Source organism: Lonchura striata, chromosome 1 (genome assembly GCF_046129695.1).
Source record: "Lonchura striata isolate bLonStr1 chromosome 1, bLonStr1.mat, whole genome shotgun sequence".
Taxonomy (NCBI): domain Eukaryota; kingdom Metazoa; phylum Chordata; class Aves; order Passeriformes; family Estrildidae; genus Lonchura; species Lonchura striata.
In genome coordinates, this window is record NC_134603.1 from 126,767,549 (window position 1) to 126,792,389 (window position 24,841).

Consider the following 24,841-nt stretch of genomic DNA (forward strand, 5'->3'; position numbering starts at 1 on the left):
ATTTCTGGACTAATACCTGTAATACCTGGAGATTCAACATATTTCAGTACAAAAAGTGCTATGTAAAGTTACCTAAGCTGATATGACCAAACCCCTTTTGAAAACAAAGTTTTGTTACTTGTGCAATGACTGCTAAGAGCAAAATTCATCTTGTTACAATGTAAGTAATACACTCCAACCTCATGTGGTAGGAAGGAAAACACAGTGCTAATTTATGAGTAGCTGCCACCTGAAGGCAATGAGATTTTAAGCCCATTAAATGAAAAAAGACCAAGAGAATACCCGAGGCTAAAGCTAGTTATCATTATATTTTAGTTTCTTTCACTTATTAAACTGTTATGATTTCACCCAAGGAGTTTTACCTTTTCCCCCTGATTCCCACCCCCCCACCATCCCCCTGGGAAGGACTGAGCAAGGGATGTGTGGTAGTTAGTTGCCAGCTGAGATTAAAGCCTGGCAATATCACAGGCATCTCTGGGTGCCTAGGTAGCCCTGGCCAGGAGAGCGAACAGAGACTGTCCTGCTGCTGTGGGCAGCTTGGGGTGACCAATACACATACTCTGTGCCTAAACCAGAGGTGTGAGTTTTCTCACCTAGCGTTTGCATTTAATGGAAAGAAGGGAGTGAAAAGCCCTGAGCAGGGGTCTGTGGCTGGCTCCTTTCAGCTGTGAAATGTTTGTGTCCCTAGGGGCTCTCTTCTCCCCAGGGGCAGGGGGGGGGTGTGAGAGCCTCTCCTTTTCATTTAAGAAGGGTTATAGGGCCATGCTGGCGAAAGAGCTGCACCAGGGGCTGAAAGTCCCGGGACAGGTTTGGGTCAAGTTAGGTTGCTTTGGGAGGATTTGGATCTTTGAAGATGTTTTGTTTTCATTCTTTGAATTAAAATTTAATTTAAGTAATTGGAATACATAATCTGTCTCTGAGGAATGCTGTCCTAATCTTGTCTCTTAGACAAAAAAGCAGGATTTTCAATTTTTATCTGTTACTGATCAGCTGTATGAGTTAACACCAGTCTTCTAATGTCTCTGAGCCTTTGTGTCACCTTATCTCATCCTGGCTTTATCTCTTCTAACCATGGAGATTTCAAGTAGTTTGTCCTTTGCAATGACACAGTTCAGTGCTCAATGCTAGGGATACTTGGCTGCAGTTGTGGAGTTAAGGCACATAATACTTAGTGAAAACCTACCTCAAAACTCCTCTTCCTTACACCCCCCCTTCCCCCCAAAAAAAAATTAAAAGGAGAAAACAGTGAGTTTTGGCTTGTTTCAGCATGGTACATAGGGGTCCAGTTATATTTCATATTAAAAAGAAAATTAAAAAGGTAAATATAAGAAAGAAGAGCAAAAGAAGAAAAAGTGAGAGAAGGAAAACTAGATGGGAGGGGTATAGAGAGAACAAGAGTCCAGCTTTAAAAAGCCAAATCAAAACTCAGACTGTGGATCCAGGTACGAACATTCTTATCACCTGGAAATAGAGCACCACAAGTGTGGTGCTGGATATTCATACAGTATGAGGTTCAGTTAAGAAACTCCTGATGCCCTATGCCATTATGCAATAATAACTTCTATAAAAGCTTTTAAATTTAGATTACTTTTGTTGTAATATGAAGGCTTTTGAAATCTGTGGTTATTTTGGAGGGCTTTTGTTCATTGCTCTAGTCCACTGTAAAGCAGTATATTACATACCCTATTTATTCAATTCCTCCCAAAACACCCCAGCAATGAATTTCTGTAATGTGTGGTTGTGGTCGCCCAGTGGTCAGACAAAATCAGCTGAGAAAGCAGGGCTGGTCGTGCACCAGCTGCAGTGCCTGCCTGTCACTGGCCACAGTCACTAACCTTTTTGGGAAAAGTCACTTCCATCAGTCAGGCCACTACAGGGCAGTGGCCGCAAGGCAGCAAAACACTGCTTGGAATAATTCTTTGCAGATGCCAGGAACCGGAAGTTTCAGGGAGAAAAATGAAAGCCATTCACTCTTCCAATGACACAAGCCTTTGATACAACAAAGTCAGTTGGACAGGGAGCTCCAAGGTCAGGAAGGCACGTAAAGATTGGTGATTAGAGAAATACTATATCAGCAAAGTGTGGCAAGCTATTAAAAGAAACTGTAGCTTTTATGATTGTGCTGCTGGAGCTTCCCCAGGGCTATTTATATTAGATATTGAGTTAAGCATAACTTATTTAGTCTCAGCATTCCAGAAAACATTTTGATGTCAGCTACTGAAGGAAAGTAAACACAAAAATGAGGAAACAGGGCTGATCCCAAACAGATAAAAATTTTATAATTTAATTTTGTGAACCCATGCATGTTAGAGCATTAAGAAAAGGAATTTTTAAAAGCTTGATTTGACTTAAAACTTGGTTGATAGAGGTATTTAGTCACTATGCAGCTGGGGGAGGATGGGTGGAGAAACGGAGATGATTTATCACCTTGAGTACTTGCTACACCCTAACAAAGCATGAACGCAGTTTTCTGTAGGCATTTTCATCTAGACCAGATTTTATGCACATGTGCGGTTCTCATCTAATGCTGTGGACTTGTGTGTATGTTAAGCCAAACTATTTGCTTAGCTGGGCTGTTTGCCCAGTGGATGTCCTGATGGCTGGTGACAAGGATTTGCCTGCCCTGTAGCAAGCAATTAACTCTTTGGGACTGTAATTTAAGAATTGCTTTATGGGTCTGGACTTTTGGACGCTAAGCAAAGAATAAAAAAACTGATCTAGAGGCTGGTAATGTCTGCACAGATATTATGTCTCAACTTAGCAGCTCCAGTGCAGGAATCATGCTTGTTTATTTCTGTAAGAATAAGTCAGTAGATCCATTGGGGAGTTCTGCTCATGGGCTCTTTATTCTCTCAGAATAACACTGTGGACCTGAGGAAATCACAGGTATGAATATAAAGTCAGGTGTGGTTTTCTTTGATTTGCCCATTTATTTAAGACTGAGGAAGTGGGAGTGCTGAAACCTCAAAGTCAAGTACAGCTCAACCCCCTTAACACAGGGGAGACACCTCTGCAGCAGCTCCTTGCAGAGTATTTTTTTCCTGCCATCTTGACTGTGCTTTGATTCCTAGATTTATTTTTTAAAGGTGCTTTTAGGTGGGAGGTTAGCACTTACAGCTTTGTTTGAGTTCTGCAGAAAAAAAAGTGTGAAAGAATACAGTAGAACTAGCATAATGTTACAGGTATCACTCAGTAGATGTTATCTGTCTGGAAATACTGTCCAAGAAACAATTTGTACTTCCTGCTGCCTTGTCTGACCACGTGTTTTAATGTCATATCACTTTGGATTTAGGCAAGATACCAGCCCTTTCATTTTCCTTTATCTGAGTAAAATATATGGTTTATAAGATTGTGAAGACCATACTTTTGTGTTTTTCTTGATTAGCATACTTCCTATTCCATGACCTTTTATTACTGATAAAGTTTTTCATTTAGATTGTGTAATTCTACATTTTTGTGTTTGAGTAAAAGAAAACTTCCTCTTCCTTCTCACCTAGGTATGTAATTTTTTTGTGCTAATGTTTTCACTGCAAAGAAAATATTCACTTCTACAGAAATATCCCAGCTCTAAAGGTTACATAGTAATGACCAGTTCTCCCAGACAGAGGATCATATTCCATTTAGAGTGCATATTCTATTTAGAGTTATGTCTTATGTTCTTATGTCTGCTGGTTACCAAACATCACAGAGAAGATTTAGCAACTAAGGCTTTATTTGCATGCCCTCTGCCTAAAACCATACTACTTAATACAAAAACTCCCCACAGATAAATTTTTCCCTTAATTACTCAGCCTTGCATACTAGTCCTAATTCTTGGCATATTTAATACGATGATGCTGGGGTATAAATTCTTTATCTCTTAATTTTTTCTAAGTGTCTACTTTATTGCACTTTCAGGCTGTCTTTAAAAACAGTATTTTACTCAGAAATACTAGCGTATTTTGCACGTTCTGAAGATAGATTTAACCCTTTTTGGGACCCACAGATAAAAAGGGAAAAGGCTTGTGTTGTTGACTATTTGGTTGACAAAGATAATTAATGGCTCAAGGAAAAGGAAACAGAAATGTGTTTTACCCTAAAGCTAGACAGAAAACTACTACACAAATTTAATAGAAGAATTTAAGTTTGGCTATGACTGAAGGACTAGATGAGCCAAAGAGATTTGTGATGATAAGAACATAAGAAATGCCTTACTGCATTAGACCAGTCTATTGTGGCCCGTAGTGTCTCAGACAATAGGAGATGCTATTTAGCAAGAGCTCATGACCATTGTTACTCTGTCTCACTTATTCCCCTCATACCCTCTCAGCATCCAGAATTTCTACACTGTAGATGTTAAAGGCACATCCCTCTCTCTTTCATTAATATCTGCTTACAGCCCTGTTATCCATGAATTTGTCTAATCCTATTTTGTACTGCTTATTCTCACATCTTCCATGGCAGCAAATTTCAAAATTTCACTACTCATGGTGCAAAGGAAAAACAAAAAAACAAGCAAACAAACAAACAAACAAACAAAACCACAACAAAAAACCCTAAACCCACCACACCAAAATGTTACATGTTTTTTAACTGATCTCCTTCTAATTTCAGCAAAAGTTCCCAAAGCCCAATATTTCAGGATTTTCTGAATAACAGTTTCTCATCCACTTTGCGTGCTTCCCTCTTGATGTTGTGAATGTCTTGGTACTCTCTAGCAGAGTTAGACGTATTTACCTAGAGGGGTCTGTGCACTTTTTTGGCCTCTCATGGTGGTAATGTGGCCCTGGTTGTCAGTTGTATAAACTACCTTTCTCCTCAGCATTGTTGAAAATGGTCCTTTAATTGGTGTTTGTGCTGCAGCTGCCTGGTAGATGACACGCTCAGTGGAGAGAGGACACTGCCAGCTCCTGCCAGGCTCCCTCCTTGCCCCAGCATGCCCCAAATCTGTCACCTCTTCTCCAGGCCAAGGGGAAGCTGGCAACCAGACAGGAAACTCTTACTATTTAGGTGATATTCCCTAGGGAAGCATTTGAGCAGTGCATTTTAGTTTTATTTAAATGTTTAAAAGTTTCTGGTTTATACTGCTATGGGTTTGCCTGTATAAACCCCCCACATTTAATGCAAAGTAACATATGAGTTTTCCAAATTGTTTCCTCTACACTTCTGCTTCTATTTTTCAAAATCTTAATTTTGTCTTTCTCTCTCTCTTCTTCCCTATTCTCCCCACTGGGAGAGGATGGTGTATCTTTGCACAAGTCATCGGTGTGTCTGTGTCAGTACTTGCAAGCAGTATGCAGTAAAACTTTGACTATAATGCAGTTTAGACAAGAAATAAGAGACAAAGCCTAAAGACTGAGGCCAGCACCAATCTTAGTGGTTTGATATTAAATATATTGCCACTTTCTAATATTTTCAACTAGGAAATAAATCTCCTTTCTGTTGAAAGAGAGTTCTGCCTTTGAAGATAGAATAACGTTTACATAAATGTTAAGGTCTTCTTTAATGTAGCTTTCATTATCTCCTATGTTCCCCCTTTCTCTGAAAGCTGGAGTGACTGATGTCAAGATCAAGGGAGTCAATCAATGTAGATACACTCCAGGACCCGGATAGAATATAAATCACCCTTACTCCTAACCACAGTAGACACCTAACTGAAGGACAGAAGTTTACATACTCACCATCCTTATGGGGGAGGCTAAATTTCCCAGCCACTTACCTCAGGACACCCCTCATTCATTAACCAATTGGGGTGCCTAGTATCACTTATCAAATAGGCTAATCAAAGTTTGAGAGAAAACAGCTCTTGACCATTTCTTGCCCTTTGAGCACTCCAGGGCCACCTCCTGCCCCTAGACTTTTATCTAATTAAAGTTAAAGAGGGGAAAATTAATCCATGGAAGAAAATGAGATAACAGCCACCACAGCAGACCATCCCAGAACATGGTTTGGCTTTCATCTACTGCTGCCTGACAATTAACTCTTCAGCAACACAGGAACCCCATTTCATGGGAGCAGAATCTGTCCCTTCACACAATGATGGGTGTTGTATTTTCATTTCTCACTGCTCCACGTTGCAGTTCCTCTACTTGTAATGGGTGAGGGTGAATTAAAAAGGTCATCCTTTACTTTCCCTCTCTCAAGCTTGACTTAGTGCTGTTTTCACTTGCAGAATACAAAAGTGAAAACTGTAATTTATTACAGTACCAGCAATTCAAGATGTTTTGCTTGGATCCTGTGCTTGCAATTGGTTACCAACATTCCAGCCTTTCTTGCTTTTGTTGGCTACAAGCTTATAACCCTCAATTTCATTCTCTAAATCTGTCTTTAAGAAGACATTTCACAACACAGGATTGTGGGTTTTTTTACCTAGGAAAAAAATGTGGAGTGTCCCTTTTCTAGATTCACTGCCATTTTTGTGGCACTACTTGTGTTCCTGTTTGGTGTTCTTTTGTTTTAAACTCTTCTCTTTTAAACCACCTGATGGTAAACTTTTTGAATCCCAAAGGATTTTTCTTTAGGATCACTTGAACTTTTCAGCAGCTGAAACTTTAGCACTGTGAATAGCAGAAATAAGTTAACTCTGGTAACACAGCAGTTGTTATCTGCACTGTGAATGGAGAAACTGGTGTTTTATGGGGTACTTGGGAGCCCTGAGCTGTGGCCATGCAGCAGCAGCAAGCTCTGCTCCTGCAGCTCCAGCAGCACCTGCCAGCAGCAGCATTCTGGGGTGTGGGGGCAGGTCCAACACGTCGCCCTCGCTGGCATTTCAGGCTTTGGGGCACCGAGGGAGCAACAGCAACTAAGTTCAGCTTTTTTTTCTAAAAATACTCTGATACTTTGAAGGCTGCAGTTATACTACTAGAATTTTAGCCGGAAGCATTGGATTATAAAGTTTGTGGGATGGGCACATATGGCCAAAATTAGAAGTGCTGAGGAAATCCCACTTAAATTCTAGCTTCTCAGTGTTGTAACCTGCACCTTGAGGCACCAAATGGTGGGCAAGTTAAAGTAGCCCAAAGTAACCTCATTTGGACTCTTTTTTAGACAATAATAACTGTTTTAATTATTACATGTCTCTTTTGCTTTGGAATGGATCACTGTACTGGGTTTAGTGGGGTTTTTTGTTGGTTAATTCGGGTTTCTTTTGTAGCACACTTTTCGTTGCATTTTTTTAAGCCTTCAAAGACTATGTTTATCTATGACACTATAGCCAGCAGTAGACATTAAATACCCTACAAGACTAACCTTAATATTGTCAGTACCCAGTTCCTAGCACTTCATAATGGGCATTCTGCAACATAGTTAATCACTTGCAAATGGAAGCTGTAAAAGATAATAGGGTTCAAACCTTTTCATTTAAATCAAAAAGAAGCCCTACTCAAGCTTCCAAATCTCTTCCAAACTTTGGGAAAATTTTAGTCCGTATCAATGTCTAAACTAATATCTGGCCTTCCCTTTAGCTACCCGAACTAATCCATCAGCCTGACAATTTAGAACTATGACCTGCAGCTGTTTGGTTGTGGAAGGGACACTGGTAGGGCTTTAAAGAGGGATAAGCGAGGCAGTGAAAATGAGATTCAGTAATCCTCCTGTATTTTAGGTATTTTGCACAGGGTGGGAAGGAGCTGAGGCTTTTGCTTGCTCCCCCCATGCCAGGCAGCAGCAGGGGGATCTGGGAGCTCGCTGGGCTGCTGCCCACTCAGCGCTCCCATGCAGGCAGGTAGCAGAGGGGTGTTTGCCAAATTCCTCCTGCAGCTGCACTGTCAGAGTGGGGAGTTCACCAGGACCCAGTTAAACTCAGATATCAATTAATACCAGCTGCTTTACTCTGCAGGGTGGACAGGACAAACTAGGAACTGGAAAATCTGTGATAGGGAAATACATTAGAGAGAACAGCTCTGTACTGGCAGGGGGATAGGCTGCAAGCTGTAACAAATCTTTTCCATCTCTAGTTTCTACATATATAATTTATATAGGGCACTGAAAACTAAAATTGTCGTGAACTTTGGTCACTATCCACAAGAGACAGATTTGATCCAGTGACCCAAAGGCAAAAGGTTCTGTATTCTATTAGCAGCCCCGTGCAAATGCAGTCCCTCACCAAGGTTTTTATATCAATAACTAAATACCACTAACCTTTACAAGCTATGTGGTAACATTTTCAGTCTCCCAATTCTGAGTCATTTCCCATTCATATGGAAATTTGAGTTTTGTCTTAAAGATAAAAGTGTAATGTCTTCAACATTTTGTTGTTAGATATTAAGGGATTCAAATATTTTAGAAAGAGAGGAGAAGAAGAGTGTGTGTTCAGACTGTCTAAAAGGCATTGCCCTAGGAGAACACATTAGGCACCACTCCTACACTGCTTTTTCCACACTCCCTTATGTCCGATTGTGAGAACAAATTATTCTCTTCCTTTTTACTGGCAATTGGACATTTTCTACTCTATTGCCTGCTGGAATGTCCCTTGGAATTTCAGATAGGGTCCAGAAGTTAAGTCTTGATCTTGATACTATTGAAACTTGTAAGCAAGATAAAAGTATTTCTACACATATTATTTTGAACATGCACAAACATGTGTGCAGACTAAGAAAATATAGTGCTATTTAATTTCTATTAAATGTAAAAATGTGGAAATAACTCAAAATAAGTTACATAAAATAGCAGTTGGAGGTCAGTATTCATGTCAGAGGTGGTCTTGTTCTATTTTTTTCCCCTTCTTTTCCTTTACCTACAAGCCAAACACCACTAAGCCAGAAACCACCAACCAGAACAGTCTCACAGTAACAAGATATTAATAGCCCATGGAAAAATCAACATATAATTTTATATTACAGTACTTACTACAGTCCCTGTATCTTTTTTAGTTCTGACCTAACTGTAACATATGAAAAGGCAGTGGAGTAACATGAAAAAACTTGTGCTCATTTTCATTTATAACACATTCAAAATACTGCAGGTAGTTTTTCGTATTATATGTTTTTAAGGAACTCTCTCTTCATTCTTTTGGAATAGAGGGATAGGAATTTTTCATACCGATTTTAGTATTGTTCCTTCTTGTTTAAACAAATCTATCAACCTTTAAGACACAAAGAACTTTACAATAATCCTCAGTCTGTAAAGTACCTTTGGGATAGTGATGCACCTCCACCCTGAGTCTATGGGCCTGCAGTTCCCCCTAGGAGTTATACAGACTTCTCTCAAAAATGAACTCTTTTGTCATTGTTTTTGCATACTGAAGTAAACAAACAAATGTTTTTGTTAGATTTTGTTAGATTTGTAGAGAATACATTTGCATCACCTGTATGGATCTCCGAGGCAGTGAGCCCCACACTTACAGGCAAGTAGGTGTCTTGAAAGTAGAGGCCTAAGCATTTTTGTGCTTTTACTTAAAATTACTTCACAGAGGTTCCTGTCTGTTGTGATGGTCAATGACCTGAACTGTCTTGAAGCATGCTTAATGCCTAAATTCTGCTTCTTTATATCTACACATGCTTTATTGTTTGCTGCCACATGATTTACCTTTGTCCCTTTTTTCACACATTCTCTTTAGCATCAGTGATTTCAAATCTCTTATTGCTATAGTTCCTACTTTTTATATCTCCTAGTTTTCATACATGAGCCACAGATTTGTTGGTTTGCTTAAATGGTATTGATTAATCTCTTGATGTCAAAAATGCCAACTCCAGCAACAGGAAGAGAATTTTCTGGTTAACTTGAAAAGACCTTAATCTGCATTTGCCTAGCCTGGTTTCCTTGTAGAGGTATGCAAACTGTTTAGCAAACTTTCAATCAGTGTCTCTCAGCCTTTGCCTCTTGGAAGGATTGACTCTGGTTCAAAAGTGCAACGCTCTTCCCTGATTTCAGGAGTGTTAAAATAGCAGAAAAAAACATGAAGCAGAAGAGGAGGAATAGAGACACAGCTCCTCCAAAACCTCTCACTCTAGCAATAAAAAGCGAGCTTGAAAGGAAGAATCCACTCAGCAGGCAGGATTTAGAGGATGTTATACATATAACACCACTCTCATAGGCAAGCCAAGAGCTGCACTCAGCATGCAGAGGTAATGCTTTAGGTCAAGATAGAAATATCAGAACTTTCCAAACATTTTGGATAATCCAAGTGATGCCCTGGAGCCCGAGCTAATGTGAATGCCTACTGGGGCTGAATTTCAGATTGCTCGTAGGACTCCATGGGTTTTAAGGATGCTTTGCTGCTGTTTGTATTCTGATTTTAAAATGAGATTAGACACTTGGGAAAACACTGTGTTAATCTGCTCCACAGTGATTCATGCTGGTCATCAGACTGAAGCAAAGTCCTGCTGAAAAGCTTTAAAACCAGGCAACAATATTGGAAGCAGAGCCAAACCAGCAGTGTTATTTCTAAGGCTGAGGGCTCCATTCCAAAACTACTGTCTCCTTTTTCAAGCAGCTTAGTCTTCAAAAGAGGTCCATTTAATACTAAAAATTACCATGGTTTGGGGGTCAATAAATCTTTTTTTTTTAAGTGATAGACCACAAAGTGCCCCATGAATTGATCTACTTCCTATTGCCATGGAGTTTGTCATCTCCTTTTTTTTCCACATACCCAAGTACTTAATTCTGCTCTCTCCTTGAAACTTGGAGGATTTGGGTTTCTCCCACTCCCAAGATAGTTATCGTTGGCCAGTGCATCAAACAACTTGTCTACTGAACTCCAGCCACAGAAGAAATACACCACCTACCAAACCAAAGGCGCCCTCTTCAAATCACAGTCCCTTTTGGCATCTAGTTCCTCTCATACCATTATACCCAGAGCAAACTATAAATCTTTTGCCTTGGACTCTACTGGCTACCTCAAGTGCATAAAACCAGCTATTACAATGATCTTAGTAAAATGAGCAACTGCTAGAAAGGGATTGTACTGTAGGTGTAACACATTTCACAGAAATAGTTTCATATAGCTCCAACTTTTATTTTTCAACATTCAAAAGCTTTTCTCTAGCAAGCTTGAAGCTATTTCTTTTTTGTATTTGCTGATTTTTTTTCTGTTTCTGTATCTTTGCTTTTTTTCTCTTTTTTGATAATTTGTTGTGTTGCTTTAGGGTTTTTTCATGGTTTTGTTTGTTTGTTTTTCCTTTGTGGCCTTTGACATTCCTTGTGAGCTAAGAAACATACCTTACCGTTGCAAGAAACATCACCACATGGTTCTGTGTAGAAGGACCTCACCGTTGCTGTGTTAGATAAAAAGTAGATTTGAAAGTGCCAGACAAAGTTAATATCTATTGAGAACAAAATCTCTATTGTCATAGTGCTTTCTTTAATCCTAAATAGTGTTGTCTTCAGATTATTTTAAAAGGTGTGGAGAAGTAGTAACTCCTTCTAACAACTCTTTGCCTGAATACCTGTGCACAGAAGGGTAACTTCTTTTTTTATCCTTACTGAAAATAAAACTGACTTCTTCACTGGTATATGCTCAGTTTAAAATTGTGTTTTTGAACTGCATTGCTCCAGACTATACATTAGAGTTGAGAGGATGATAAAGTCTGTGACATGGTTGATTGTTCTAATCTGTTAGTATGGAAGCAGAAGTTTCAGCAAGGCAATTAAAATGATAAGCTGAATGCAGGGACTTTGGATTATGTGGCAGGGCTTTCACAGCAGCTATCAAAAGGCACACAAGTGTCCTTGCAGCCATGAAGGAACTTCACAACAAAGGTGTATTTGGCTGTTTATCCCCTCCATCAGCAGAGAGGAGAGGGGACTTTATAAATACTTGGTTTCCAGGGCTGTGCAAAGCTGCATAGGTTAGTTTCCACTTTCTGAATCTGGCTCACATCCATTTGATTACTCACACACTTTGTACTTTGCTGCCTTTCTAGTTACTTGGGGCAAGGTATTTTTTTTCTGCTCCATGTCAGATCCATCTAACAAGAATTCCTTTGATACAGGGCAAGAATGGAACATCATTAAATCATAATTTCTTTTCCAAAAGCATAGCAGGTATAACCAAGCTGCTTTTCTCCTAAGCTTCCCTCCCAGCCCTGAGAAAGGGAAGAGAGTAGCCCCACAGTATGGCATTTCTTGGGCCACTATAACTTAAAGAACTTTTGTCAGAAGGAGAGAACAAAGGTGCCTTGAAAAAACTTTATCTCTCCCCTTTCAAAAGCAATGCAAAAGTTCACACTGTGTGCTATTATAATCAGATTGAGCAGGGAATTTTTCCCTACTGAGACAGTATGTGTATCAACAGGGTGTTTTTACTGCATCAAGCCCCAGATTCTGGTCTGAAGGTGAGCTGCTTTCCTGTCTTGCCTACCTTTGAATGCTCTAGCTAAAATTCCTGTAGCTCATGCTTAACCAAAAATATAGTGGAGAACTTTTTCCCTTCCTAAGCAGGTTTTGCTCAAACATATCCACTGACAAATTTAAGAAACTGTAGGAAATTGGTGAAGAAGAAGCAATTCACATAAATGTCCTGTCTAAATGAAATGTAAAAGCACCAGATTTGCAGAGGAAATCAAAGTCTGAAAAAGTAATTACACTTGTTTAGATTAAATGCAAGACAGCATTTTAATAAACAAGCAAAACCTTTGGCTAACATCTTACTTCTCAGCCTTTCTCTTATTTTATGTTTAAAATTAGCTATATTTTATCCTCAGATCCATAATCCCCAATAAATTAACCTATCTAAATAGCACATGTGCAGGATAAAGCCATATCTTTGATTTTGATTACTTTGCTTATGGTTGCAATTTAGGTAGTCTCGATTCCAGTCATTGCTGTTTCTGTGGACTTGAGCAGGCTTAAACTGTGGAGAAAATTTCAGTTCTTACATGATCTAGTTAGGTTGTTGGCTGCAAACAGATAAACATATCTCTTTTTTGACGACAAATTACTTAAAAACATAATTTTTCAAGTATGGTGCTGTTTATGGTATATTGTTGCTCTTTTATAGGGAGGATGGACTTGCACTGTTGTAAGCTGGAAGAAATTACTTGTGAGTGGGAGTGGTTTTATTTGTAAATTCAAGTCTCAAACATTCTACAGAACTACAGGAAACATTGCATTAACTGAACTATTGCATAGAGACAGAAAAACTGACACTTAAGGCCACAGAACTTCTTGAAACCCAACAAATCAGCAATTTGACTTCTGTCTCTTATGAAATATACTTGATTTAACATAAATAGCTTATTAGCAAAAAATACCTTTCTCACTGATCTAGCGCTAGATAGACACTAAATAGACTTCATATGACTCTAAAATGTCATTACACTTTACTAGCATTTTTTTGTTTAAAACAGAAAAAAAATACTAAAATTGAGTTCTGATAGAATTTGAAATGGAAATGGAGAAAGACCGTCATTCCAAGGCAAAGAATCTCACTTTCTCTGCTTCCAGGGCACCTTCAATAGGAGTACAGAAGTACATGGCTAATGTGGTAGAAGATAAAGATGTAGCCAACCCACATTGCTACAACTGTGGGAGATAAGCACTAAAATAGTTGAAAAATGAAGCAGATTTATAATATTTCAAATTTATATTTTTAAACCAAAAAGTAATTCTTATTTGTAGTTTGACTAGGTAGTGCATTGTCGCAGTAACACTTGACAAACTGATTTTGAAGACAAGTTTTAGTATAGCCCTTTAAATTAATCTTTAAGTATATCACATAACACATGTATTAGAGTTATAACACATATAGAGAAAATGGGTTATTAATCATTGAAATGAGTCTTAGGAAAGCAAGATGCTGGTTGACACAGGCACAAATAAAAACATATCTGAAGGTGCTTGCTATTACTCGACTTACATATACTCATGCCCTCATGCATGCAATTTAGAAGCAGAAATGTAACTTTGAAGGATCTGTTTTTCAAGTAGTCTGGAGCTTCTGGATTTCTGGAAATCAAGCTTTTTAAAATGTGGGATTCTTTCCACACGTCCTTCTGGAAAGTTCATTCTTCCTAATTCAAACCCACAGCAGCCGGTGCCTTATGGATATGCGTGACAGCACTTCTCTGCCTCTCTCCTCCTCACCCTTTGTCATTTTTGGACTTGAATAGTGCAGCATACTCTTGCCTGACTTCTCAGAGGGATATTTTTCTCCCTGCCCAGTCTTTCCAGAATCACACTACTGAAGCCAATACAGTATCTTTTTTTTGGGGGAGGGGAGGAGATAGGGGATAAGGGGAATGTTCTCCACAAACTCCAGCCTATTAAATTTTTCTTGGACTTCCTCTGGTTTCTTTTATGTAGACCTGCCATTGACACTTGCTAAGTTACAACATCCTAAAGACTCACACAGTGAATAATGTTTTTTCTATAAATGCAAAGACACTTATGCTGCTTGTGTACACCTTCATGTACACACCTAAATACCTATGTGTATCTGCACAAAATTCATCAAAATGTATAGTAGTGAAGGCAATTCCTGTAAAATGTTCTTTTTGAAGTCCACTGCATGAGAAGCATGTAAATATATGAACTGCTACATGAGGAGACTGGAATATACGCCCACACCTGTTAAGTAAGTGGGAAGTAGTGTCATCTAGTGGTTAGCTCAAAGCTAAAGGGGACAGGAGTTGTAATTCAGCACATAGTAAACAATACTTTTAATTATTGCATTGCTGTGCTGTGAACCTTAGAGGAAATAAGTGTTACCCATTATATATCTCATTGATTCAGCTAGAAAACAGAGAAAAATAAAGCCAGCTAGAGAAATATCAGAATCAAATAAACTGTTAAGTGGACATTTTCCTTTTATGCATCTCATAAACATTTCCCTCTGATAATGAAGACTTCTTCAGAGCATATTCATAGGCCACCGACCCATCCTCTTCCACATTATATAGATCAAAAACTACTGTGGCAGGATGGCACACTACTGTATAAGGAAGTTTCATTTATTGATGAAACATACTAACTGAAGTATATTCATTAATTTCCAAAAATATGAGTTGGCAAGTCTTTCTATATCTAGTAATACCTTATAAGATGGAATTTGTTTAAGAGATGGCTCTTATTCCTTCCTCTTCTGACAATATGATTTTTAGAAATAGCGTCCTCTACAGCCTTAAATACTTTTAGCATCATTTCTGGTTGCAGGAAAAAGTAGAGTACTAGCTTACAAGTGAAGGAAGTGATGGTTTTAAGCATATACTTAAGGTGAAGTGTGTCATTAATTTCTCTGTAGATTTGGAGTTTATAATATGAATGGAGTACTCTATCTGCTCTTCAGTTTTTGTCTAAAGACTTAAAGGTGTCACTTGCAGATATTTCTTACATAAAAATAACAGTATAGTGTTAACATAAAAGCTAACTTATACCTGGTTGCAAAAGTACTGGTATAAGTATTTGCTATGGAATCTTAATTGATACCCATAAAAGTTTCATCTATTGAGATGAAAGAAACAAAAATCTACTGGAACTGTTGAATGAAGGGCTAACCATATTAGAAAGGAGCAGTTATAAACAGGACTTTTCCAGCTGCCCTTGCTAATAGGCAATTCTAAAATAACAGTGATGTGTGTCTTAGGTTTCTGCTAACAAAGCTGATTTCTGACCAGAAGGCTAGAGTATTCTTTTTCATCTATTAAGCCCTGAAAGTGACAGTTCTTCTTCATATCCCTAATATTTCCTTTTCAGCTCACCAAGGCCAAAATGTCATCTTTTCTTGTAAAACAAAAAATCAAAGCCAAATGGTTAAAATGCAAAGTTTTGGTTAAACAAACAGTCAGTATTTCAGTGGTTTTATCTGCAGCCTGCAGAGCAACTAAACAAAGCCAAGATATTGTCCATCTCTTTGACAGACAAAGAGCCTCAGAGGTCCAGAATGACATGCCTGGGGCTGGCACGTGATTAGAGTAATTAAATTAAATAGCAGGAAACATGTTTTCCATATGCCATTGCCTGGCCACACACAAACTGTAACAGTAAATCTTTTATATTACATTGGTTCAGGGAAATGTATAACCATTCTAAAAATGCATGATGCCCACAAAAATAAAAAGGATATAGTAGCATATTCAACAGGCACCCTGGCTTTGGTCACTGGTCTAAAGTGCCAAAGAAGTTGATTCCTTATTTATTTATTACTAAAGGTGCAGCTTAAAATGCCATCAGCATGTGAACATTCTGGATTTATTGGATTTACATTGGAGGGTAGTGCTGATGCTCCAAATCAGGGGTGGGGGGGGGGGGGGGGGGAGGAGGAAATTCCTCCCAGTAAATTGAAGTGAACATTTTGATTATCTTCCACATTGAGATCATAGCATATTGCTGTTGGTATTTTACAAGAGTTAGGCAAGCTGTACATACTCAAATCATGTATTAGAAAGGAAATTTTATTCAGTTCTATTTTCCACAGCAGTATCAACTCAAATTTCTTTGCTTTCATAGCCAGTTGTTAGAAAAGCCAACATGTTTATCCATGCCTTAATACAGTCAGAAAAATTGCTAGTCAGTGGGATCATCTGTCATCCTTGAATTTACTTGTCACTACACTATTAAGATCAACTAGAACATTTGCTAATCTATTTCCAACTCATCTTTCAGTGGTTGATAGTGCCAAATCAAATCTCTGGTATTTCTGTTGTGTAATGATTTTGTACAATAGGGAAAAGGTTGCAAATCACTCTGGAAGAAGCTGTTAATCAGTGAGGACACATTTAAATGCCCAACCCTTGGGATTTCTAGGAGATGTCATACAGAACACTTCCTATTAATGAGAAACTCTGAAGACTGCAAAATGTTCTTGATATGGAGATTATTAAGAATTCAGAGAAAACCATTGTAGCACATGAAAATATGTGCACTGAAAGTAAATTAAAAATGTAACTCACCCTTTTCTGATGAAATATATATTGGATAATTTCATATGCATTTTAGGTATTCCATCTTCCCTTTATCTATCTCCTTGACCCAGAAATCTCAGAGATGAAACAATGGTAATGGTAATGGTAACTTCAGTGTTTCTGATTTCAGATCCACCACTGAGCTACTGTATTAAGTTTACAATTGATTCTATTTAATTAAAATAAGACCATCCAGCTGGAAAAATAAATGTCAATTGATTTTTGAAAAGTAGTGTAAAAGATGATTAAACATTGATACTCTTGGTCCAATCTTTAGCAGTTATGGTATTTCTCAAGTGATTAAAGTGTGATTCAAGATATGATCAGTATGGAAAATTAGAAATTTAGACTTTTTTCCTTCTATTCCTTTGAATGCTTTCTTTAATAACTAATCTCCATTGTTTGATCTGGAAAATTTGTGTTTAACAGTGAATCTAATTAAAGGAGACAACAATGACAGGACAGCAAAGACTAACAACTCATTTTGGTAGTAGCTGAGAGAGCTATTCTTTTTAGCCTTTTTTTTAACTATCTGAACTCTTCCCTGAAATTGTTGGTGCATTTCAACTTAACTTATTTAGCCTGAACTTTCTATATAGTGAGTTAAACCAATGACTTAAAAGGCAAAGAAATTAACCCCTCCTATCATTCAGCCTTCTGAGAACAAGAAAAATGGGAAAAGTACTTTGTAGCAGGTAGAAATCTGGAGCCTCTGGCTGAAGTAATGTCATCCTTCCCAGGAGAGGACAGAGTTGCTCTCTGAGCTGAGCAGGGCTCTCAAGCCCAACTACCAGATGTCTGTAACATGCTTCACTGCTTCTGCTTCACCTCCTCTGTCTCCCATCAGCATTCCTTACCATGCCATCCTACAGCATTGCCTGAGAGAGGAGGACACTCTTGCATCTGCCCTTCTTGCTCCACAAGTGGCCTTTGGCCTCCAGCCACTGCACCTTCCCTGCCTGGAGCCAACCCCACCTGGGCTTGGCCAAGCACGTGTGGAGCAATGGTAACTAAAAGCTCACAGCCCTTCCCAGGAAGATCTCTTACACCTTCTGATTGTCAGAAATGGGACAAATCTGGAGAACTTGCCAGAGCTGTGGGCTGGTACACCAGGGGATATCAACATGGATAGGCATAGGAGGGAAAAGGGTCTGGAGAAGCTTCTGGAGTTAATCACTGAAGGGGAAAAACACTGTGGTAGCTTTGGGTATAATTGCTCTTCTGATTTTGCAGCTCTGCCTTTCACCTTTTGGTGCTTTTCCAGCATTACCCCTTTAAGGGACACAAGCTTTATGCTGTGAGGAGCCTCCATCCCTATGAACCACCACAGCTGCTTCAGTGGCATAGAGGAGAAGAGAACTTGGTAGCATGTCTTTACTCTTATAATGCTATCCTGTACCTAGACCTATGAAATCCAGTCCAGTGGATTCTGCCAACATTAAAGAAACTCAGTTTTGCCCTTGGTGATGCCCTTGGTGAACTACTCAGACCAAAGGGCTTGGACAGTTTAATTTTTTCTGTTCTAGCTTTTATTAATGGTTCCAAAGAACTGCTGTAAGCCTTGAGGATCTCCTCCAGCACAGTGCTTCTCACAAGCTGTGCAACACAGGGATTGAGCACAGCACCAGTATTGGCTGCTAGTTGTTCACTGATGATGCCAGAGCACTGTAACAGAGATCTGTGGAGAAGGCGATGCCTGAGGAGTGAGTCTGGTTTCTAATAGAAGTCAAGTTCTAGGGCTGCTTCCCAACTTTTCCTTTTGCACAGAGTCTCTGCTGTGCAATCAGCTGCATAAAATCTCCTTGCTTTGTTAGGCCCAAATTCTTAGTTTAATGGATGAACTTTTAAACACAGAAGAGCAAAGTACAGATATATATACATATATACATATACATATACATATACATATACATATACATATACATATACATATCTAGGTCCTTCTTGACGTCAATTTCTGTTTCATTTATGGGATTCTGCAGGTTTAATGCAACTGATCCCAGTGGAATTGTGTCCCTGCTTTCCAAACTGCCAAATCATTCTCCAGTTATAAAGCCCTCACCAGAAAACTCTTTTCAATACTTAGCGTATGTATTATAGCAGAAAAAGGAAAAAAAAAAATAGGAAATGTCAGAACTTCATGAATAAGAAGTTGCTGTGCATCAAACATTAACAGCCCTGTCTTGTGATTTCCTTAAGTACTAGCTGAAGTAATCATGCAGTAGACATAGTAGTGCTGATCCTGGTAAAACAGCTTAGTAAAGATCTTGGTAAAGATCCTGATCCTGGTAAAGAGCTTCAAAACTTTTTCTTATCTAATGTACCTAACCCACTCTAAGTAGCTGTCTCTTAGTTCATATTCATTCTTTGGGGATGGCAGTAAATGTGCACAGCAGTAAGATAGAGAACCAAAGACTTACTTCTACCACTGACCAGCTAGGTTTCACAATGTCTTTTCAAATTCACTTGTCCTTTCAATGATCCACTCACTTGTTGCCTCTAGGATTGGGTTCTGATGACCAAAATTATGAAGGAGACTACGTTGTGGAACTGTTTCTCAGTTGTGACTACCTGCATCTCACCTTTACAGCAGCAGCTTCACAAATGCTGTGCTCCTGTGGGTCTGACATCCCACCATGCTGAACCTACTGCATTCCATGCCAACTGATTTCGCAGCCTTGAAAGCATTTTGAAAGACACTAAAAGAAGAACCTGAAAATTAAAATTACTTGATGGGCTTTGAATAATTTTCTTTCATTAAAAGATGGAGGGAACAGGCCAGAGAGGTGAAAGAAAGGATTACTTCTTTTACAGGAGGGTCCAGGCTACTATAACAGTGACATATAATGGTATCTAACTTGAAAGCAGTCAATGGACTTGGAAAAATGAGCTGCCTGCCTGGTTAGTGCATTATCCATCAACACAGGTGAGGAAAAGTCCCCACGCTAATTCTCAGTCTCTTGCCTGTGGGAACAGATCTTGCTCCTGTTCTTTTTTCTTTCTGGTCCTTAGCTGCCTGCATTTCTGTGTTCAGAGCCTGCTTGAGAAGGGATTGTTATGAAGAAAAAATTGCTCACACAGCACAAAGGGCAATGCTGTGCATATTTGAACTGAATAATTAGCATCCTTAGTGAGACCTGCAGAAAGGACCAAATCAGAACTATGGATGTCAGGTGCCCCTGGACTGAACCTGGGCTGATGGCACCTGCATTGAGAACTCCCATTTTATTTCTGTCAGAAATGGTGGGAGATTTGAAGCTCTCTGTATAAAGAGTGCTCTCTGTAAAAAGTCAGTCGCTTCAGAATACTGAAATATATGCAGAAACTTATGGGAAAGTATGACAAAAGACCTCTACAAATTTAGATAAATGGTGAAAGCCAAGAAGTTTTAGCAAGTAAGGAAGATGCCAAGAGATGGGCTGTTGGGTTTGGGTGCCTTTGATATCTTAAGACAAGGTGTCAAAATAGCTGAGAAATGAGGGAAACCAGTCACCACCTGTCCTTGTGTGCAGTCAAGTAGTTGAGTGATGGAATTATGGTCTCTGATGTGTAGTAACTCTTCAGCTTCTATATTCAGTAGAGCAAGACCTAGGAGAGCAAGCCTTAGAAGAAGATTGTCTCAACAGGTGTCCCTCTGTGCACAGCAAGAGAGCACTTTCCAACTGTGTTTCTGCTCTGTGCCCCTTCTGAGTCTGTTCAGTAACAAAGATCTGCCTTAAAAATCTGCAGACTGCCACCTAAAAACTATCATGCTGCTCTTATTGATGGGAGCAAAAGGAAAAGACTAAGGAAGGAGTATGAGACTGAATCCTCCATGCTGTACTAGCTGCTTTGCAGAGAACTGAGCAAAGCCTTCTCAAGCCCTTGACGTTGCTGCATTGCTGCAATATCATAGCTGTAACTTTCACAAGCTCCTTGCTGAGGAAATACAGGCAGGATGAACAGAAACACCTCCCTGGTCTCCTGGGGATCCAAGGGTCACAGGCCAGAACATGAGAGGAGACAGATTATGCACTGCTTTCTGCATTAGAGCACCTATGTCTCCAAGGCATTTGGGCTGAGCTGCACTTCCAGGACATTAAACAATGTAGCTTTATGAAGATTTAGCCAGCAATATACTGAGGAGTGCATTAACTCACTCTCATATTTTAAAGGAAGGAGAAAAATGAAAACTCGTGCATGTGGACATACAAATGTCTAACAGTAAGAAAGACATTCTGAGGTCAAACAGAATTCTTTCCAAAATGAAGCATTTAAAGAAGCAACTTTCCAAGAACACATAATCCTCTTCAATGACAAAATTGAAGAAACTCTGTGCTGTTGGATACAGGAAATGATAAATTGCCAAAGGTTTGAAATTATTATCATCTAACTGTCAAAATATGCAGTGATAATTACAGGGATACGGACTTGGAGGCTTTTGATTCACGCTAGTTATGTATCCCTGATTAAGGAATTTTGCCTAGTGTTGCCCCAGTGCTCTCCTGATGTTCTGCTTTCTCTGACAAATGGAAGCATTAAGAAAAGTATCAAGGTGCTATATCCTAGGTATTTGAAAGAGGCAAAGAAGCATAAAATCTCTTGGATCTAAAAATAAAAATAAAGCAGTGTCAACATTAACCATGAAGGTATCAATAAAATGAAACAATTTTGTTACACTGTAATGCTATGTAGTCAGGCAGGAAATTCAGTTAATTAGTATTATGATAAAATAAGAATTATTGCCTTCTGTAACTGGAATTTTACAATAGGAGACCAAAAAAAAAAAAAAAAGGCAATTAATAAAGTTAATAGATTTGAGGCTTCCTTAAAAAACAAAGAATCATTTTCCCATCTAACTGGGGATAGGCAAGTATAGTAACTTGGGAAAGAATAATTACTTATAATTATTCACATTATTATGCATTTTCACATAGAATTAGCATACAAAAAAGAATTATTTTTCCTGTAACACAGTTTTTAAAGACCACAGTTAGAAACATGATAGAAATGAACAGGCCCTTTAAGAATAAGGCTGAAAACAAGCAGGCTAAATATTAAGAGGCTTTCCTGCATGTAGATAAATGAAAATTTTTCACAAAACAAATCCAACTACACAGCACTCCACCTCCTTGCTCCTATGTTTGATCCCAGAAATCATAGAGCCAGCTGGTGTTGTGTAGGAGTTATAGGGGGACTGTGCACTCACAAACTCGAGGAAGGGCAGGAAGGTGCAAAGTTAGTGTCCCTTACTGGCTGCAAAGTTAACAGCAGCCAGTAAGAGACACTAAACAGCTAAGGCAGCCTACAGAAAAAGAGATGAATTGAGCTAAGACTGCAGTGGCAATCTAATTTAGGAGGGAGGAGAGGGGAGGGCAGGTTTATTTATAAGTCTGACATTGTTCAAAACTTACATTTCCATTTATCCTGTCCTTCCCAGCACTTCTCAAGGGCAAAAATGCTGTAACCATCCTGGAAGGATCAAGTGTGCAGAGAGATGCTTTTAACATTATATCCTCCAAACCATCTGCCCTGTATTTCAGGATTATGTACCATTAACAGTGAACATAGTTACTTCAAGATAGCTATGGAAAATAAAGTAAAAAAATGCAACAAAACTCCATGATCACATTCAAAACATCTTATTCAGTTAATTAAGGGGGTGGATCACTTACAAGCAATTATCTGGTCTGTCAAAACAACTCTAGTGACCAAGGCCCCCTTTATCACAGCAAACCACATTGCTGAATGATTTAAAGTGACTAAGGGGACTCCTTTCAGCTCTCATCTGCTGCCTAAGTAATCCTTGGGTGGCTGAAACAGATGTGTGTGCCCACAGGTAGCCGGGGAAGTTGTCCTGTACAGTCTAGATGAGCTATGGGGCCACAATCAAAACAAGCAGGAGTGTGACACTCAGGCTAATGGGGACAAGAAACTGGCACATGCCTTAAAGATGCACCTTCCCAGTCCAGTGTGTGTGAGTGAGAGCACGGCTGAGAACCCCGATTTTCTGCTGGCTAAGCAGTTTCAGCTAATCCTATTTTAACCTTTAAATCTTAATCTAAATTAACCTGAATTAGAGGAGAAAAAAACTAGCAAATTCAAAGCACAAAACCTATCAAATAGAGCAGTAAAATTCCACAAAAATAACTTATATTATTCCTCTAGCCCAGAGAAGATAATTTCATCCAGGATGCTCTTCTGTTTGCCTAAGAAGTAAGTCAGCAGATGATTTTCTAAACTATATTCTTCCACCAAGAAATGAGGTACAGAAGCTCCACTGCCACCCAGATGATGGGAACTGCATAAGGAAATCAGAAACTAAACAAATAAATGAAAATCAAACAAACATTTCTTAAGTAGATAAGTAGGACATGCTGCTAGCAGGACAGAACACAATAAGGAAATTAACTCAGCTTAGCTAGTTTTGCCTGCAAATTGTCAAGTGTTCATAAGGGGGAGAAATAAGTAAACATTTTTAGATTGCTGCTTGGGACTAACGATTATAGATTTTTACCTCAGAATTCCAGTGAAGATAAAAACAGGGTATAGTTGGCTTAAGTAACATGGAATAAGTCTTAGTGATCTTGATGATAATGAAGATGGAATGAAGAGAGTGCACAAATGAGAGGTGGTAGTTTCTCAAGTGCTTTTGCTGAATCATTCAGCTTTTAATCCTATTTTGTTAATGCCAGAAGACGACAAAAAGACTAATGTTACAGTATCTATATTCCAGTAATGAGTGTCTGAGTATGTAAGTATTATGATGGATTTTCCTTCATTTATTAGCAATTACTGATAAAATGTCAGCTATCAGCTATACTGGCTTTATTTTTTGGACAACGAGACAGAATAAGCATATACACTAAAAAAAAAAGATTCACATCATCCTGGGAAGAAAATAAGATATGTGAATTGTATTGTATTATGGTTATTTTCTTCATTATGGTGCTTTGATGCATGGTAAATAATTCAGAAAAAGATCTAGGTGCAGTCACCAACATAGCAATGTTGTAAATTGAAAACATTTATTCTAATGTTCTTCTAATTCTACCACAGGTATTTAAACAAAAGGGCACTAGATAAAATCCCTGTTATGAAAGCATGATTTACTTAAAGATATACAATTCTAAATTCACCATAAACAATAAGGCAAGTAGTACAATGCTATATTGTTAATACTTGTTTTAAGCTTTCCTCAGCTAAAACTTGACCTTTTATATATTTTTGGGCATTGTATCGCTGATGAAACATTACACTGCTGCTATAGCAATGAAAATAATTTAATTTGATTTACAGAACTATTTATTCTTACACACTTATGTTGTTGAAACATAGACTTTATTTTAGTTAAAGTTATACCAGAATCAAAGCTTCATAAAGTATTTGGAAATTAAATGAACAGTTATAAAAACTACAATGCAATAGTTTTCTAAACTCTTTTGGTAGTAATAATTAATATACTGTAGCAACAGTATATGGGATTGTTTTCCAGTACAAGCTCTCTCTCTGTGGATCCTAAGCAAAGTTCAGGAAATGTCACCAAGTTATGCAACATCTTCTCCTGGATTAGGGCAAATTTGGGAGAAAATCATCTTCATGGAAGTTCTCTACATTGGGACTTCCCTGTCTCATACAGTTGCAGTTGCCAAGTACATGGAGTCCCTCTCTCCCAGCTTATTTACAGGTGGGCTTTAGTTTTGCAAAGGTCTTGATGAATACCAAAGTGGTCAGTACAAACACATTTTCAGATAAGGGGTCAAGGCAGCTTTTAGAAATGTAATGTAAATGATTACAGTTTGTCTGAATTTTGGATAATTATAAGCTGAGGAACTTGGATTCACTTTTATCTTTCCTGTATGGTATGATCACATGTTCAAGACAAATGCTGTGATGGGAAAATGAGCATGCATCAATACTATTCCACATTCACTAAAACTTACAATGGCTGATGTAGGATAAAACAAGAGACCAAAAAGAAAGACTTTGTGTAATTATTGTAAGAATAGTGTAAAAAAAACCCCTTACTCCTGGATGTTTAAATT

The 24,841-nt window shown here is 38.5% G+C and overlaps 1 protein-coding gene across 13 annotated transcripts in view; it reads right to left on the reverse strand.

Moving 5' to 3' along the window:
- HDAC9 (histone deacetylase 9) overlaps positions 1–24,841 on the reverse strand; it is a 458,209-nt gene that overhangs the window by 161,190 nt on the left and 272,178 nt on the right. The gene's annotated exons all lie outside the window — the stretch shown is intronic.